The 15,925-nt window shown below is 45.3% G+C and overlaps 2 protein-coding genes across 5 annotated transcripts in view; both read left to right on the forward strand.

The window, feature by feature from the left end:
• RXFP2 (relaxin family peptide receptor 2) overlaps window positions 1-15,925 on the forward strand; it is a 70,066-nt gene that overhangs the window by 33,425 nt on the left and 20,716 nt on the right.
• Window positions 14,123-15,925, forward strand: part of FRY (FRY microtubule binding protein) — a 257,840-nt gene continuing 256,037 nt past the window's right edge. For 3 of the 4 annotated variants that reach the window (XM_075420163.1, XM_075420181.1, XM_075420190.1), the window contains exon 1: window positions 14,123-14,233. The gene's annotated coding sequence lies outside the window, so the exon portion shown is untranslated. Of the gene's footprint in view, window positions 14,234-14,340; window positions 14,405-15,925 lie in introns of those variants that run through there. The other variant, XM_075420164.1, reaches the window with a different exon arrangement.

The raw sequence follows: 15,925 nt of genomic DNA on the forward strand, positions 1-15,925 counted from the left end.
CAATACAGGCTGGGGGATGAAGGGATTGAGAGCAGCCCTGCCGAGAAGGACTTGGGGGTACTGGTGGATGAAAAGCTTGACATGAGCCAACAATGTACTCATGCAGCTCAGAAGGCCACCCATATCCCGGGCTGCATCAAGAGAAGCGTGGCCAGCAGGTCGAGGGAGGTGATTCTGCCCCTCTACTCTGCTCTGGTGAGACCTCATCTGGAGTCCTGCGTCCAGCTCTGGAGCCCCCAGCACAGGAAAGACATGGACCTGTTGGAGCGGGTCCAGAGGAGGGCCACAAAAATGATCTGAGGGCTGCAACACATCTCCTATGAGGAAATGCTGAGAGAGTTGAGGTTGTTCAGCCTGGAGAAGAGAAGGCTGCAGGGAGACCTTGTTGTGGCCTTCCAGTACTTAAAAGGGGGCCTATAAGAAAGATGGGGACAGACATTTTAGCAGAGCCTGTTGCAACAGGACAAGGGGTAATAGTTTTAAACTGCAAGAGGGTAGATTTAGACTGAATATAAGGAAGAAATTTTTTATGATGATGGTGGTGAAACACTGGAACAGGTTGCCCAGAGAGGTGGTAGATGCCCCATCCCTGGAAACATTCAAGGCCAGGTTGGACGGGGCTCTGAGCAACCTGGCCTAGTTGAAGATGTGCCAGCTCATTACAGGGGGGTTGGACTAGGTGACCTTTAAAGGTCCCTTACAACCCAAACTATTCTATGATTCTAAGTTTCATTATTTGCTTTAGTATTTGCAAGTAATGAGGGCCACAGACAAAGGCCACAGACAAAAGCCTCTCTTCCCCTCAAACCAATGCTAACAAATCACTTAAAAATCACGAAGAAAAAAGGAAGAGATACATTTAATATGAAAACACTAAAACACATTTTTCTCCTATGTGTTACTCTTCATCTGTAGATCTGAAAGCCATTACTAATGACTTTTTAAATACAAGACCTTTATTTTTTTATTCAAGAATTTCTCTGCTATATCAAAATTAAAACTGAATATTCATACAAGATCCCTAGAAACAGACTGGAAAAACATTTTCTTTCATCATGTAAACACAGAGAAATGTAAATAGTAAATAAGCAGCCACATACAAATAAGGTTCCTTTCAGTATTAATATTCAAAGATTAATGAACATTAATCTTCAAAATTAATATTCAAAGATACCAAAGATTATATTAGTAACACAGTAAGTAGGAAGTTTTTATAAAGTATAAGGTTTCATTGACAATTTCTGTTTCAAAGTAGGTATGTATTATGAGATGTATTGTTCAATATTCGTAATTACATTTTCTAATGAAGAGACAGCTAACAGAATCCTCCGAAAGGCAAGTATATACTCCTGGTCTTCTACTAAAGCACAAATCATTGAATGCACAGTTCAGCTCAGAAGCCTTAAAATAAAAATCATGAAAATATTTAAGACGAGTTTCAAAAGCTTATTGGATTCCTTTCAAAACAGCCCAGAAAGCTGCATCTTATGACATTATTTTTATGTGTCAATTTAGTAAGCATATAGAAGCTTTTTGTTTCCCTTAGATTACATTCAGCTTTTGAGAAATCATGGAATTATTTGTGAAGCCACCACAAACAAGCAGTTAATTTTGTCCTAATTTATGAGATGATTAATGAAAGCAATTTAAAAAATTTTGTTTCCAAACCCATGTCTTCAGTCATTGTGGGAGGGTAGAGCATGCTTCCTTAGAGACGTCGACTCAGAACCGGGTCAGGACATTTTGTGAGCCAGCATCTTGGTATCTCAAAGGAATATTGCTCATGGTTTCAGAAAGCAGAAATCAAGAAGAGATAAAATGTGGAAAAAAATACTTGCATCATTATTAGCATTTCCACAAATAGTTCAACTATAAATATGCTTAAAGTTACAGTGTCCCCAGTAATCAGTTTATAAACTAACATAAAAGGATTTATAGTCTTAGTATTCTGCAACATAAAAAAAAACCCCTGACACTGGTAAATTTAGCTATCTAGGGTTCTGATTTGAACTGCTTAGACTTTCTGGCACCACTGATTGAAATCCCTTTAGAACTGATTCATCCTTGATTTTCCTGAGAGCGCTAAATTGAGCATATTTATGTTTGGACATTTTAGGCCTAGGCCTTGCTCTCAGGATACATAAAATGCCAGATTTTTATAACACCAAGACCCTCAAACCACATATGAGATGTATTTGCCTAAGCTTCTCCGGTGATTAGGAAGTTTTATGAATAACAGAGAGCACTGTGTCTCTTAATTACTGATCTGCTCACAGCATCATATCTATTTCACAGGTATTCAGTGCCCAGAAATATTTTGTTGCATGACATGTTTGTGTGCTGCCTTCAGTTTTAAAAAGCAAGGATTTTCTGTACAGAAAACCTATATTCATATTTTCAATGTGAGCTCTGAAATATCCCTTCAGTTGGTAAAAGTGTGAGCCTTGGCTTTTTGGTAGCAAAAAGCTGAACCCATCGCACCAAAAAATTGCATTAAGCAACGAGGCTGGTACCTGGCAATCTATATGGAAGCCAAGTGACAGGTAAATGCAAGCAAACTTGGACAGAAAGCAGCATGCCAAATACTTGGGCTGGCATAGGAATCAGTATCTCATGACTTTTTGCAGTGACCATGAGAAATTTGATATGAATCTGACTAAATATACACCTTAACTGGCTCCTTTAGGGGATGTGGTTCTCCACAGATCCAGACTAACTGCTGAATAGATCCATGGCCCACCATGTTATTTTGGCCATGAGACCTACAGAGGTAAGGGTAACAGTGGTACCTCCATTTCCAAGTACTCTTCCAGTTGTAAATTCTGGTTGTGGTTATACAAGCAGCTCACTTTATCACGATTTACCAAAGTGGAATGTCTTGCACCCATTGCTTCTCTACTCTTATCTCTCTGTCCCTCTTCACTGCTCAGCTGTGTGGCCCCACTTCTTTTCATAGAATCATAGAGAGTTTTGGGTCGGAAGGGACCCCTAGAGGTCATCTAGTCCAACCCCCCCGCAGCGAGCAGGGACACCACTAACTAGATCAGGTTGCTCAGAGCCCTGTCCAACCTGGTCTTGAATGTTTCCAGGGATGGGGCCTCCACTACCTCTCTGGGCAACCCGTTCCAGTGTTTCACCACCCTCATTGTAAAGAATTTCTTCCTTATATCCAGCCTAAACCTACCCTGTTTTAGTTTAAAACCATTACCCCTCGTCCTGTCACTGCTGTCTCTACTAAAAAGATTGTCCCCATCTTTCCTATAGGCTCCCTTTAAGTACTGAAAGGCTGCAATCAGGTCTCCCCGCAGCCTTCTCTTCTCCAGGCTGAACAAGCCCAACTCTCTCAGCCTGTCCTCATAGGAGAGGTGCTCCAGCCCTCGGATCATTTTTGTAGCCCTCCTTTGGACCCGCTCCAACAGTTCCATGTCCTTCTTGTGCTGAGGGCTCCAGAGCTGAACGCAGTACTCCAGGTGAGGTCTCACCAGAGCAGAGTAGAGGGGCAGAATCACCTCTCTCGACCTGCTGGCCACATTTCCCTTGATTCAGCCCAGGACACGGTTGGCCTCTGGGCTGCCAGCACACATTGCCGGCTCATGTCCAGCCTTTCATCTATCAGTACCCCCAAGTCCCTCTCAGCAGAGCTGCTCTCGATCCTTTCATCCCCCAGCCTGTATTGATAGCGGGGATTACCCCGACCCAGATGTAGGACCTTGCACTTGGCCTTGTTGAACCTCATGAGGTTCACACAGGCCCACCTCTCTAGCTTGTCCAGGTCCCTCTGGATGGCATCCCATCCTTCTGGTGTCTCAACCGTACCACTCAGCTTGGTGTCATCTGCAAACTTGCTGAGGGTACACTCGATGTCGCTGTCCATGTCATTGATAAATATATTGAACAGCACCGGTCCCAGTACGGACCCCTGAGGGACTCCACTCGTCACTGGTCTCCATCTGGACACTGAGCCATTGACCACTACCCTTTGGCTGCGACCATCCAACCAATTTCTTATCCACTGAATGGTCCACCCATCAAATCCATGGCTCTCCAATTTAGAGAGAAGGATGTTGTGGGGGACCGTGTCAAAGGCTTTACAAAAATCCAGATAGATGACATCCATTGGTTTTCCCTTGTCCACCCTTGTTACACCATCATAGAAAGCCACTAGGTTGGTGAGGCAGGACTTGCCCTTGGTGAAGCCGTGCTGGCTGTCTCGAATCACCTCCCTGGCCTCCATGTGCTCTGTAGGAGCACATGTGCTTTTGTAGGAGCTCTGGCATTTGTCCGACCTTTTTGGGAGCCAATTCAAATTCTTAACCCACCAGAAAATGGCTCATTTTTTTGACGGACTAGTTTTCTATCACATAGGTGAATTAAAGGAGGTTGTCCAGAGTTCAGTGAGTATCAGAGCTAGCACAGGCTTAAGTAACAGAAATGTGCAACCAGGAGCGGGAGAGGAGAAAAACGGAGGACAAGGGACAGTATTTTCCTTTTGGCAGCAGCAAACCATTAGATCAGTTCACCCTGAATGTAAAACCAAGTGTCGGTCTTCAGGAAATTCTGCTTCTTACTCCTTTGAGATAGGGACGAGATGCACTTGCAAACACCTCTGATGGCTCTATTGCAACCAAGCGCCTCAGGATACCCCAAAATTGGTTCAAAATATTTACTAGAAATGGAAAATTATATTGATGCAGTGATAAATATGCTGTCAAATGGACTTGAATACAAGGGGTTATAAAATAGCCAGCTCTTGAAAGAATACCATAACAGAAAACCAATGGATCAAAAATTGTAATAATATAATTATTTCTGACAGCATGCGACCCTATTACTAAGACAGAAGGCATAAATTGGGGATTAAATGTTATGCTTATATAGGAAGATTATTGTACCTTAAGTACTGTATCAATTTATGTATTAATTCTGCACTTGCTCATATTGCTGAATACCTGAAATGATGCTTCTGAAATTGATGAAATTACTCTGAATGTTCAGTCATACAAATTAAATCTTAACCTGGATTTAAATACTTGCTTCTTAAGGGCTTAGCTCTGGACAAGAAACTAAATTAAACAAATTTCCTTGTGTTAAAGATTCAGACTCTTCCCCGCCCCTCACTCATTTTCATCAAGCAGATAGACATTAAACTAGTAGTCACTTGAAAAGAGGACGACAGCGGACAGCAATAGAACCTCTATACAGTACTGAGCAAACTCACACTAAAATTAAACCCAAAATGAGCATTAGGACTTCTAAAGCCTGGAAATGTGTACTAGAGGAATTCTGCCAAGCAAGTCCTTGCTGGAAAGGGGGAAATTCGGCTGTCTTAACATAGGTGTCTAGTGCCATTTGAGAACCCCAGGTATGGTCTCTGGGAAAGCAGGCGTCTCCACAGTTCCCCACCCATATCTGCCAGCCGCACACAGACAGCAGCCCCAGGGCTTCTCAAAGTGCACCAGATGTCTGTGCTGAGGCAGCTGAATCCCACCCAGAGTGTCTACTATGCAATTAAGGACAACTTAAAATTCTTCTCTAAGGAGGCTCTGGAATGAAAAAGGTAGCTATTGTTAAGTATTAATTTTATCCCATAAACAAAACATGTTTTAAGGAAGCTGCCCTACCTCCTTGTTTTAAAAACTCATTGCTTTTAATCCATCTAAACACACTTATGAGTTTTTAGGTTTGTATTTTCTGTCAATAGCCCTAAAAACTATGACTCCTACAACAAAGATTGTATTGCATAAGAAAACAGAGCCTTTGATAATAACCAGTTTCAATTTAGGATGGTGACACACAAAGCATTTATGTGAGATGAGCATAAGCACCAGAGAGGATGAGATTATTACAGCCCTGTGCACTGTATTGTGATTTCAGGCGTAGAATTAAATGACATCAGAAAGGCAGCCTAGAAACTTCTCCTGCACATTTGGGTCTGAAGGAAGAAGAAACGGGAACTTGTGATAATTTCGAAGTCTAGAGGTCCAGGAAGTGTGTGTGGTCCTGCCTATCTTCATGTGTTCATAAAGGTTAAAACAGTGCCTATTGATTTGTACTGCTTCATCCTCGCACTTGCCATCACTAGCACACACTTAGCAAAGGTGAGATTCACTGCTATCTGTTTTATACTGAAAGGTATTGCGTAAGGATGCAATTCCTTTACACCAGAGAGATGTAGAGAAACAGGAGGCAGCACCACAGAGGGGGTTGTAGAATTAATTTTCCACCCACATAAATAAGAAACAGAGGCTATAGCAGTTGCTGAAGCAGTCTTAGGCCTTCACCCTCCTTCCATCCCAGAGGACTCCACAGCGCAAACGATGATCGGGTACTGTGCTACAGCTCACCACCAGCACTGTCGGCCAAAAATACAAAGGGCTGTGCCTGTGCATGGGTACCTGCACATGCCCGTGATACGTGTAACCAACACACTTCAAAGAAGTCAGGGTCTAGGGCTGAAGTCTGCATGCTTTATGCTACTTTTCCAATTTTTGCCTGTTTGTCCAACTGATTTATTGGGACAAGTGTTTTGCCCTGAGGCGAAAAGCCTCTCCTGCCTATTGCTTCACTATTTAGTATATTGGCAAAACAATTTCATCATTTGTAATAAATAGAAAAAAAAATGTAAGCAAAGGGAGAGTTGGTTAAGTCACCTGGATTATAAGCACAGACATGAAAGTAGGGTCTAATTATATCTATTTTCTTTCTAGAGTTTCTAGAAATGTGATGTTTCAGGCAGCAAAGGATACTAGTTTTACACCAGCAGCACAAACACACAGTTACCTTCTCGGCCACTCTTCCTCAAGTAGCACAAACCTCAGCATGTCACCTCAGTCCTGTACCTTCTACTAAGATCACTAATTCATTAACAAGTCTCACCTCCCACTTTGCAGAAACTCAGTTTCCAGGGATGTAACACCTATGAAAACCAAGCAGTATATGCTGTGAAATGTAAGTCAGAAAGGCCTCTTATTTGCTATTTGACTCATTATGCAGTAATATCCAGCCAGCCCTCACACTACTGAGACAGCAGAACACTTGATATGAGGCATAGTAACAGTCAGAGATAGCGGCTGTTTCTACAAATTTCAAAGAGCCCATGTGTTAACTCACACTAGGCTTATTATCACTCTTGACAGAGCCTCCAGGTGAGCATGAGAAGTCTTAGTTCTAAAATTAGGGTCTGTGTTGTCTCCAAAATCTTAACAAGTAAAACCATGCTTTATTTGACATTATCTTGGTCATGCTGCTACATACAAATTCAAGCAAGCAGACTCAAGTTAGATTTCCATATGCCTTGTTCGAGGCACAGCAATGTCATTCACCAGTGCAGACCAGGGAAGCAGCACACAGATGAAGCTGGTGTAGTACATATCTAGTGAGTAACATCTTCCTCCTTATGCTTTGTGAAATGTTCTTACGCGGGGAATATAATTTCAGTGCTTGGTCTAGTATTGTAGTTCTTGTTAAACTACTATAATTACTTAAATGAAGCTTATTTCCCAATCAGCTATGACCCTACTCACAATTGCTCTGAATCAAATCATGCTACTAGAGCAGCTGCTTGTACAAAGTGTCACAAAACATCACCTTTTTGCACACTCTTCGCACTGGTAAAAATGACAAAGAAAGGCAAGAAACCACAGAGAACTGCACCACACGCTTGAGTCCTTCAGAGGCGACAAACAATTAAAGTTTTATTTATGTAGACTTTGGCAACCAATTTCTACCTTTTGTTTCCCCTGCCAGAAAAATCAGCATAATGTGCATAGCAAGCAGAGTTTGTGGAAGGGTGTGTAGGCATCTGAAGGATGGTGAAAGTGAGTACTTTAAGACAGTGCCTCCCTCCATGAAGTGATGAAGGCCATTATCAAAATGCATTTCCTCCATTATTCCCCTAAAGATGAATTTCCACATGGCACGTTTTGCAGGTGGTGTTTTGAAGTCATCAAACATACACCCCCTCCTCACTTCTGACAGATGACGAAGTCAGCTCCACCATCACCTCCCATTCAATCTGACCACACTGAGCCCACTAACAGAAACCAGCAGAGGTCAGTTCACAAATTTGATGAGTGAGTTGGGGTCAAAGTCCTGCCTGAAATCTCATTGATGGAATAAGACACTTCTGAACTAAAGACTCTGCAAAAGAAATGCAAATTTTTAAAAGGTAAGATCCATTCCAGTCACTGGAAATAACTGAGACTGTAATTAAGAATGTTGTTTCCATGCATTTCCATGATCCTGGCCTTCAGTGAATGGAAACGGGATTTTCTTGGATCGTCCTAAATTAAAAGAAATTGGCAAGCTCTGCCTAATACAAAATGATGTAATTTGAGATATTTACACTTTATTTAAAAATAGTTCTCCATGTCAGGAGAGAAAGGAAGTGTCAGCTCTTAGCAGTAACAACTTCCTCTTTTATCTCTCTGCTAATGTAGCATTTCTTAACATAGGAAAAAGACTTTGCAAAATCACATATTTGACAGAACTTGTCACAACTGAGCAAAAAGAGTTGGCCTTTGAGTGTTACCAAAGTGTAAGTAAATGTAATGCAACAGCTGAAGAGCACTTGCCCTCTGTATACTTGGAAAAAGCAGGGAAGAATCAAGCAGAAAGGTGCTTAATACCTTCTCCCTGTCATCACAGAATCACAGAATGGTAGGGGTTGGAAGGGACCTCTGTGGGTCATCTAGTCCAACCCCCCTGCCGAAGCAGGGTCACCTACAGTAGGCTGTAGAGGACCTTGTCCAGGCGGGTCTTGAATATTTCCAGAGAAGGAGACTCCAAAACCTCCCCGGGCAGTCTGTTCCAGTGCTCCGTCACCCTCAGAGGGAAGAAGTTCTTCCTCATGTTCAGATGGAACTTCCTGTGCTTCAGTTTGAGCACGTTGCTCCTTGTTCTGTCGCTGGGCACCACTGAAAAGAGTCTGGCCCCATCCTCCTGACACCCACCCTTCAGATATTTGTAAGTATATATTAGGTCCCCTCGCAGCCTTCTCTTCTTCAGGCTGAACAAGCCCAGCTCCCTCAGCCTCTCCTCGTAGGAGAGATGTTCCAGTCCCCTCACCATCCTTGTAGCCCTTCCGCTGGACTCTCTCCAGTAGCTCCTCATGTTTCTTGAACTGGGGAGCCCAGAACTGGACAGAGTACTCCAGATGAGGCCTCACTAGGGCAGTGTAGAGGGGAAGGAGAACCTCCCTCGGCCTGTTGGCCACACTCTTCTTGATGCATCCCAGGATCCCATTGGCTTTCTTGGCAGCCAGGGCATACTGCTGGCTCATGGTTAACCTGTCGTCCACCAGGACACCCAGGTCCCTCTCTGCAGAGCTGCTCTCCAGCAGGTCCGCCCTAAGCCTGTACTGATGCATGGGGTTGTTCCTTCCCAGGTGCAGGACCCTGCATTTGCCTTTGTTGAACCTCATCAGGTTCCTCTCTGCCCAACTTTCCAGCCTATCCAGGTCACGCTGAATGGCAGCACAGCCTTCTGGTGTATCTACCACATCTCCCAGTTTGGTGTCATCAGCAAACTTGCTGAGGGTACATTCCAACTCCTCATCCAGGTCACCATCCCAAATCATTTGAATTTGATAATTTTGAAATTTTCTGAAGGTTTCCCTCATCCTTCATTGTTACTAGGCCATTAAGTGAAGCAGTGGGAAGAAGCAGAATAGTTGTGAACTTCAAGCCATGTCAGCTGCTGTGAGAGCTGCTCTCTCTTCCAAAAGACACCGTAACAATATTCTGCTCTTAGGTGTACCAAAATGCCCAAACTAGGAAAACTATTTGTTATTAATTTCATCAACGTGATAAATTATCCGTTGCAACTCTGAATGATTTTTCCAGACATTAATTTGAAGCATGTTTCCTCATTTCCTTGGAAACTGAGAAACGAAGAAACCAAAGGAATCCATACTGCCAGAGCGTATTACTCTCTGTCAGTGTAAAATTTCCTTCCCATTAAAAGATGTGCTATAAAATTTCTGTTATGCATGGCTTCCGAATTTCTGTTAAGTCATCAAAATAGGCATTTTTAAAGCCAAAAGATGCAGACACAAAATGTTAAAAAAACCCCAGCTTCCTACTCTAAAATATACTGAGCTTTACAGAAAGCTTCCAGACAAACTGTGTGATCTTTAGAAGTGTGCAGGCTGCTTTATGAAATGACAGCCCAGCTCCCAGCCCTTCAGCCAGCATGCACACCCTGTGAGTAATCACTTCAGGCTGGAAATTCAACCTTCAGTATCCCTGTAAGAACACAGGTATTCTAATTTGCTTGCAAGGGACCTAAGTATCATTACCTACCATTATGAAGAGCTGCCACTGTCATTAGATAAATAATAGAAAATAAGGCCAAAAAAGTTCAGATACTCCATGCCCTTCCTATTCCATGCAGAAACCTTTCTTGCACAGATTCCAGTTCAGTATTTCCTCCACATTAGCTTGCCTCCTTCACAATGTTCTTCAGTTTTCTGCTTCATACCCTTTTCTCCTTCTCCCCACATTCAGCCACCCAACACTTTTTCCTAGTATCCCCCTATAATACCTTCTTGTTTACCTTCCTTCATTGTTTCTTCAACACATTTTTCCTTTTCTTCCCCCATACTCCTTTTCTCAGCGCACCTGTCTCTCTTCATACTTGCTATCCTTCCAACCTCTTTCCAAACCAACCTCCTGTTTCCATCAGTTTCAGTGCCATTTCCTCACTTCTGAAAGACTCTTCCCACTCTTCATCAGTCTTGCCCTTAATTTCACTCACTTTCTTTCACGAAGTGTACAAGCCAACACCATATACACACTCCTTCACCATCACACTCCTGTTAATTCACTTTTTCTCCTTCAGCTTAGATTGCTCTTGCCTCCTAGTAGCTTGTTCTAGCAAGGTTTTGATCTACAGTTTAACAAATTACCTGATAGCTGAAATGCTAAAATAATCACCTCTCGCTCTTCAACGGTAACATATTTTTTGTGTTCATACAAAGAGCTGATTGTGTTTTATGAGAAGGCTGGGAAAAAAAAAACAACCTGGATGATGCCCATCTGCATTTGAGGAATGAGATTTACTAATTAACTGAACAATGAAAATAACAATACCTGAAATAAGAGCATTCTAATCCCATCTGAAATCATTCTAACACAAAGAAAAGAGCTAAACTTATGAACATCCATCTATATCCTTCTGAAATCTTTTAAAACATTTTTGGCATGAAAAATCTCATAGGGGGTGGGGGGACAGTTGAGTGACACGCAGTTAATGCTGGCCCTTTTCCAGTCACTAACACACTGCACCTTGATAGGCAACTCCCTCTTTGTGTCTGCTTCCAGCATTCGTCAAATATGGGGCATGGGGACATAGGACATAATGGGTTTCAGTCTCTTTAATAAAGTCAAGTATTTCAAAGAGGAATAGATAAATACAGCACTATTTGGCATAGCGCCCTCCTTCCACACCCATAGAAGAGGTTGGATAGAGTTGCCTTCTACAGGAAGCCACTGGTTCTCAAAACCAATTTCTACAAATGTGAGAAAACCAGGTTTAGTTTACCCCGTGGCTTTACAAGCAATCCTAGTTAAATGTAATTACAAACCTAGCTGCCCTGAGGACAAGGGGGCTCACCCAATGCTTTCTAAGTCACAGATTCCCCTCTGCTCCTCTTTTTTCCTCAAAGGGTAGAAACTTTGTCCCAGCATGCACAAGCACAATCAGTCCCATAGTGTTTCAGCTGCATCGGTTAACGTACTCTAGGGAATCAGCCAAGATTAAACTTCTTGCCCACGCTACTCACTCCTGGAGATTAATATTGTGTGTATAACCTTTAAATTCTTGGATCCCAGTGGCTTTTGAAAGTTTTATGTATAGAGATTTAATTGGGGTTCTCATGCAACCTTATACCCCTACAAAATTCCAAGATGCTTTCCAAGAGCTTAGTCTCAACCTACAAGATGGCACAGCTTGCAAAGACATCGTATGTGCTAGAGGTAATGACAATGCTTTTCCTGTATGTCCTCAGAAGACCCTTTCATTTCTGCTAATCATACCTTATCTTCATTAATTGTTACAAAGTCTAAAACAAAGATGTTGATTTTTCTCACAAAATAATCCCCAAGATACAGGGCTGGGGAGATGAGATGGCTCCAGACCAGAACAAACAATTGACTTCCCATGCAGAGCAGAGGGATGCAATGAGGAACACTGTAAAGCTGGTTAATTGGGAAAAGGGAACAGAAAATGCAAACCCACCATAAGGGTCATACTGGTTCTCAGGTGTATTTATCATGTAGTTTTCCTACAAGACATCAAAGATGAGATTTTAGGGAAGGCTGAAGCACTGAATTAGCTAGCAGTGTAGCAGACACTGTCTCCTACCTCCTCACTCTGAACACTGTGATGTCAACCCAAAATCTTTAAGAGCTTGCATTGCAGAACGCCAAGCAGCACTAAAAAGCAGGCAGAGGTCTATTACCCCACTCTCCCCTAACAGGTCTGAGCTGCCTGGCAGTAACGCGCAGCACAGTTGGCGTACGGATGATGTACAGACAACAATACCTGCTTTATCATCAGCCAGTGACACCCTGTTAGACACATCCTTGTTGGATAAAGAATTCCGATTCGTAATTACTCTGAGATTCAAGAGTTTTAATTTCAAAACTAACGACTATGAGTTATATGAATACATGTTTTATGTCACACAATAATTTGGTTGCCAGAGAGATTTCTAACTGTAACATAGCACATGGTTTACAATGAATGACAAACTAACACGAATCCTGTATGGTCTGGTTTTAGCCTGGAATCAATCCCAAACAATGTGGGGCTTAGGTGATTATTATATTATTCTGTCCTTTTGTCTGTCAGTGCATGGCCCTAACAAACTCTGGAGCTTTTGCCAGTTTGACAGGTTAAGTGGAGAACTGTGACAGAAGTCTCAGAGACACTACATTCTTTAAAATTTCACGAGAATTCAAAGAGAAGTAGAAGAGACACCCCAATCACTCTCTCCACTAATTAAAGTTGCCACTAACTTCACAGTTTTACTTGAGCCTCTTATTAATTTCGAAAGATTAATGACACGTCTTTTGATCGGCAGCTCTGCACATGGACGCCAGCCCAGCATACACGCAGGAGGAAAAAACTACAGGTGACTTTGGCAGGAGGGAGAGGTGCAGAAGGCTCAGCGAAGGATACGGTGACAAAAAACATCCCTCCCCAGGAAACCAGGCCTCACCGGCTATGCTGCATAAGGAACAGTGTGTTTCTCGCAGGAAAGAAGACACCAAGCTGCTTTTACAAGCCTATTTTCCTGCAGCTGAGTAGAAGTCGGTATGGGTCTTAGTATCTTACAGCTGAAAAACTTACTTCCCAGGCCAACACATTCACCCTTATAACAACAACCTTCTTCCAACTTGCCTGTATTCCTAGCAGTACTCCTCAGTATTTAAAAAAATGATCCAAACTAAGGTGAAGGGGTGTCTTTCCCGGCCAACTCCTTTCATACTGTCACCTTGCAAGTTACCTGACACTGCAGACCCAGACCCCTGGTTTTTACCAGTTCCTCGCCGGGCAACTCGGCGAGCGCCGTCTCTCCGGGACGCCTCTAGGCAGCGGAACCACGACCCGGCTCCATTCCCAACACGGAGCCCATCACTCCTAGCAGCTTCTCACTTTTCTGCTTTGCGATTTCACTCAACCCTCCTGGCTCGCTTTAGACCCCCAAGTAGGGTTTCAGTTTAAGACCTCCTCGCTGCCGGGTACCACCGGCACTGCGCGTTCCCCTGAAAACCCCCGATTCTACACCCTGTGACTGTCTCCATTTTTGTGTCCCGCACACGGAGCGTCTCCCCTCCCGCGCGGGGCTCTCTGACCCGGGACGCTCGCTGCCTGCGCTCCCGGAGAGCCCGTCGCTGAGGGAAGCCCCTCCGTCCGGCCGGCCTCCTGGGCTCTCCCGCGTCTGCTTCGCTTTCCCGCCGCGACTCCCAGGTCGCATCGCGTTCCCCTCAGGCGCAGAACGCCGCGCCCGCCATGCCCGCCTCACGCCCGGCATGGCACGGCCCGTCCCAGCCCACCGCCCCCCTCGCCTCTCGGGGCGTCCCGGCGGGGAGGAGCCGCCCGCCCCGCCCCAGGCAGGGAGCTCCGGGCGGGGCGGTGCGATTTCGCCGCTGACCGGGACTGCCCGGCGCCGCCTCCGCCTTTCCCCCCCTCCCGCTCCCCCAGCGGCGGCGGCGGCGGCAGGACCCAGGTGAGAGCGGGGCGGCGCCAGGCGCCGCTGAGGGAGGGCCCGGCCGGTTCCGGCGGCAGCGGCGGCTGCCGATGGCGGAGGTGGGGTCGGGCGGAGGGAGGCCGGGCTCAAGTTGACAGGAGGGAGGGAGCGAGGGAAGGAGGCGCCGGTGGCCGCGCTCGCCGGGCGAGGGTGAGTGAGCGGGCGGGCGGGCGCGGGGAGGGCGGCGGGCGGCTGAGGCGCGGCGCGTCCCCGGCGGATGGCGGGCGGCTGAAGCGGGGAGGCGGCTCTCGGCCGCGCCCCGGTTAACGAGGCGGGGGGGGGGGGGGCTTGCGGCGTCGCCGTTTCCCTCGCTGCCCGGAAGAAAGTTTCGGGGATGCCGGTGAGGTTGGGGGGGGGGGGGGGCTCCCCTTTCCCCTCAGCCGCCCGCCCGCGCCCCTTCGCCTCCTCCACAGAGCCCGGTCGCCCACCGTGCCGCCGCCCGGCGCTCGACGCCCGATCGGAGACAAAGCCGACGCCCCACCTGCGGCCCCGGCCCCTCTCCCCGCCGCGGGGCCGCCGCGGCCCCGCGGCGGGGAGAGGGGCCGGGGCCGGGTGTCCTGCCAGTGCCGGGCGTGTGGCGAGACAGCGGCCCGCTGAGCGCCAGCAAACTTATTTTTAGCTGTGCCTCCCATCTCAATGCCTCTTAAAAATAGCACGGTCCTTATTTAAGGAGTGGGAAAGAAAGTGGTTCTGGAGGCCTCGTGGTGTCTTTGTGTTGTTTTAAAAAAAGCCATTTTTCTAGAGAAAAAAAATAATTGTTTCTGCGGTTTAGGCAGCTGGTCCATATCCACAGGTACCCACGGGATGCTTTTACTGTATCTTCATTAAGGTCACCCCTTAAGCACGTGAGCAAAGGTGCTCACGGCTTTGTCCCCTGCTGCGTGCCTTCAGTGCGAGACGCGAGGTCCGGTGTGCGTGCGCACCTGCTTCGTGCGAGGCTTCTTATGGGGCGACTCCAGGTTCTTTTTTTGATCTGGCGTTTTCTTCATTTTCTGTCGTGTCAGTTCTCTCTGGAACGCCGGCAACATGTGGGTGATGCACGTTGAAGGAGTGATAACGGGCAACAAGAATCGGCACTGTTTATTATTTTTTTTTAATTAACCTGGTGCTTTTGGCTTAGCTGCCATATCTCAGCTGGTTCTGGTGACAGAACTACCATAAAATAAACTAGTCTCATTGCGCTACACGTGTAATGTTATATACTTTGTATCGATGGTATGGTCATGATCGCTCACAAAGGAGAATTCTGATTTTTATTTTAAAACCACTGCAGATATATGAGAGACTTGTGTAAATGAAGTGTAAATGTAAAGGGAAAAGTATATCTCCAATAGGGAAAGGAATTTTAAGAAAAAAGTGTCGAATCGTAGAGCGTTTTAGATTGGAAAGGACCTCTGGATGTCTCCTTAGTCCTGCTCGCATGCTCAAAGCAGGTCCAGTTGGGTAAGGTTGCTTAGACCTTGTTCAGGTGAGTTTTGAGCGTCTCCAAGGATGCAAATTTCACAGTCCCTGTGGCTGTGGTGATGCCAGTGTCTGACCACCTTTGTGGGGATTTTTTTTTTTCCCTTTAATCTAATGGCAATTTCCTGTTGCAGTTTGTGTTTCCTTTTGTCCTGACACTGTGCATCTCACGTCCATGGGTGATCATAGTTGTGTGCACATGTAGTTCTA

The sequence above is a fragment of the Opisthocomus hoazin genome, chromosome 1 (assembly GCF_030867145.1).
Source record: "Opisthocomus hoazin isolate bOpiHoa1 chromosome 1, bOpiHoa1.hap1, whole genome shotgun sequence".
NCBI classification, from domain to species: Eukaryota; Metazoa; Chordata; class Aves; order Opisthocomiformes; family Opisthocomidae; genus Opisthocomus; species Opisthocomus hoazin.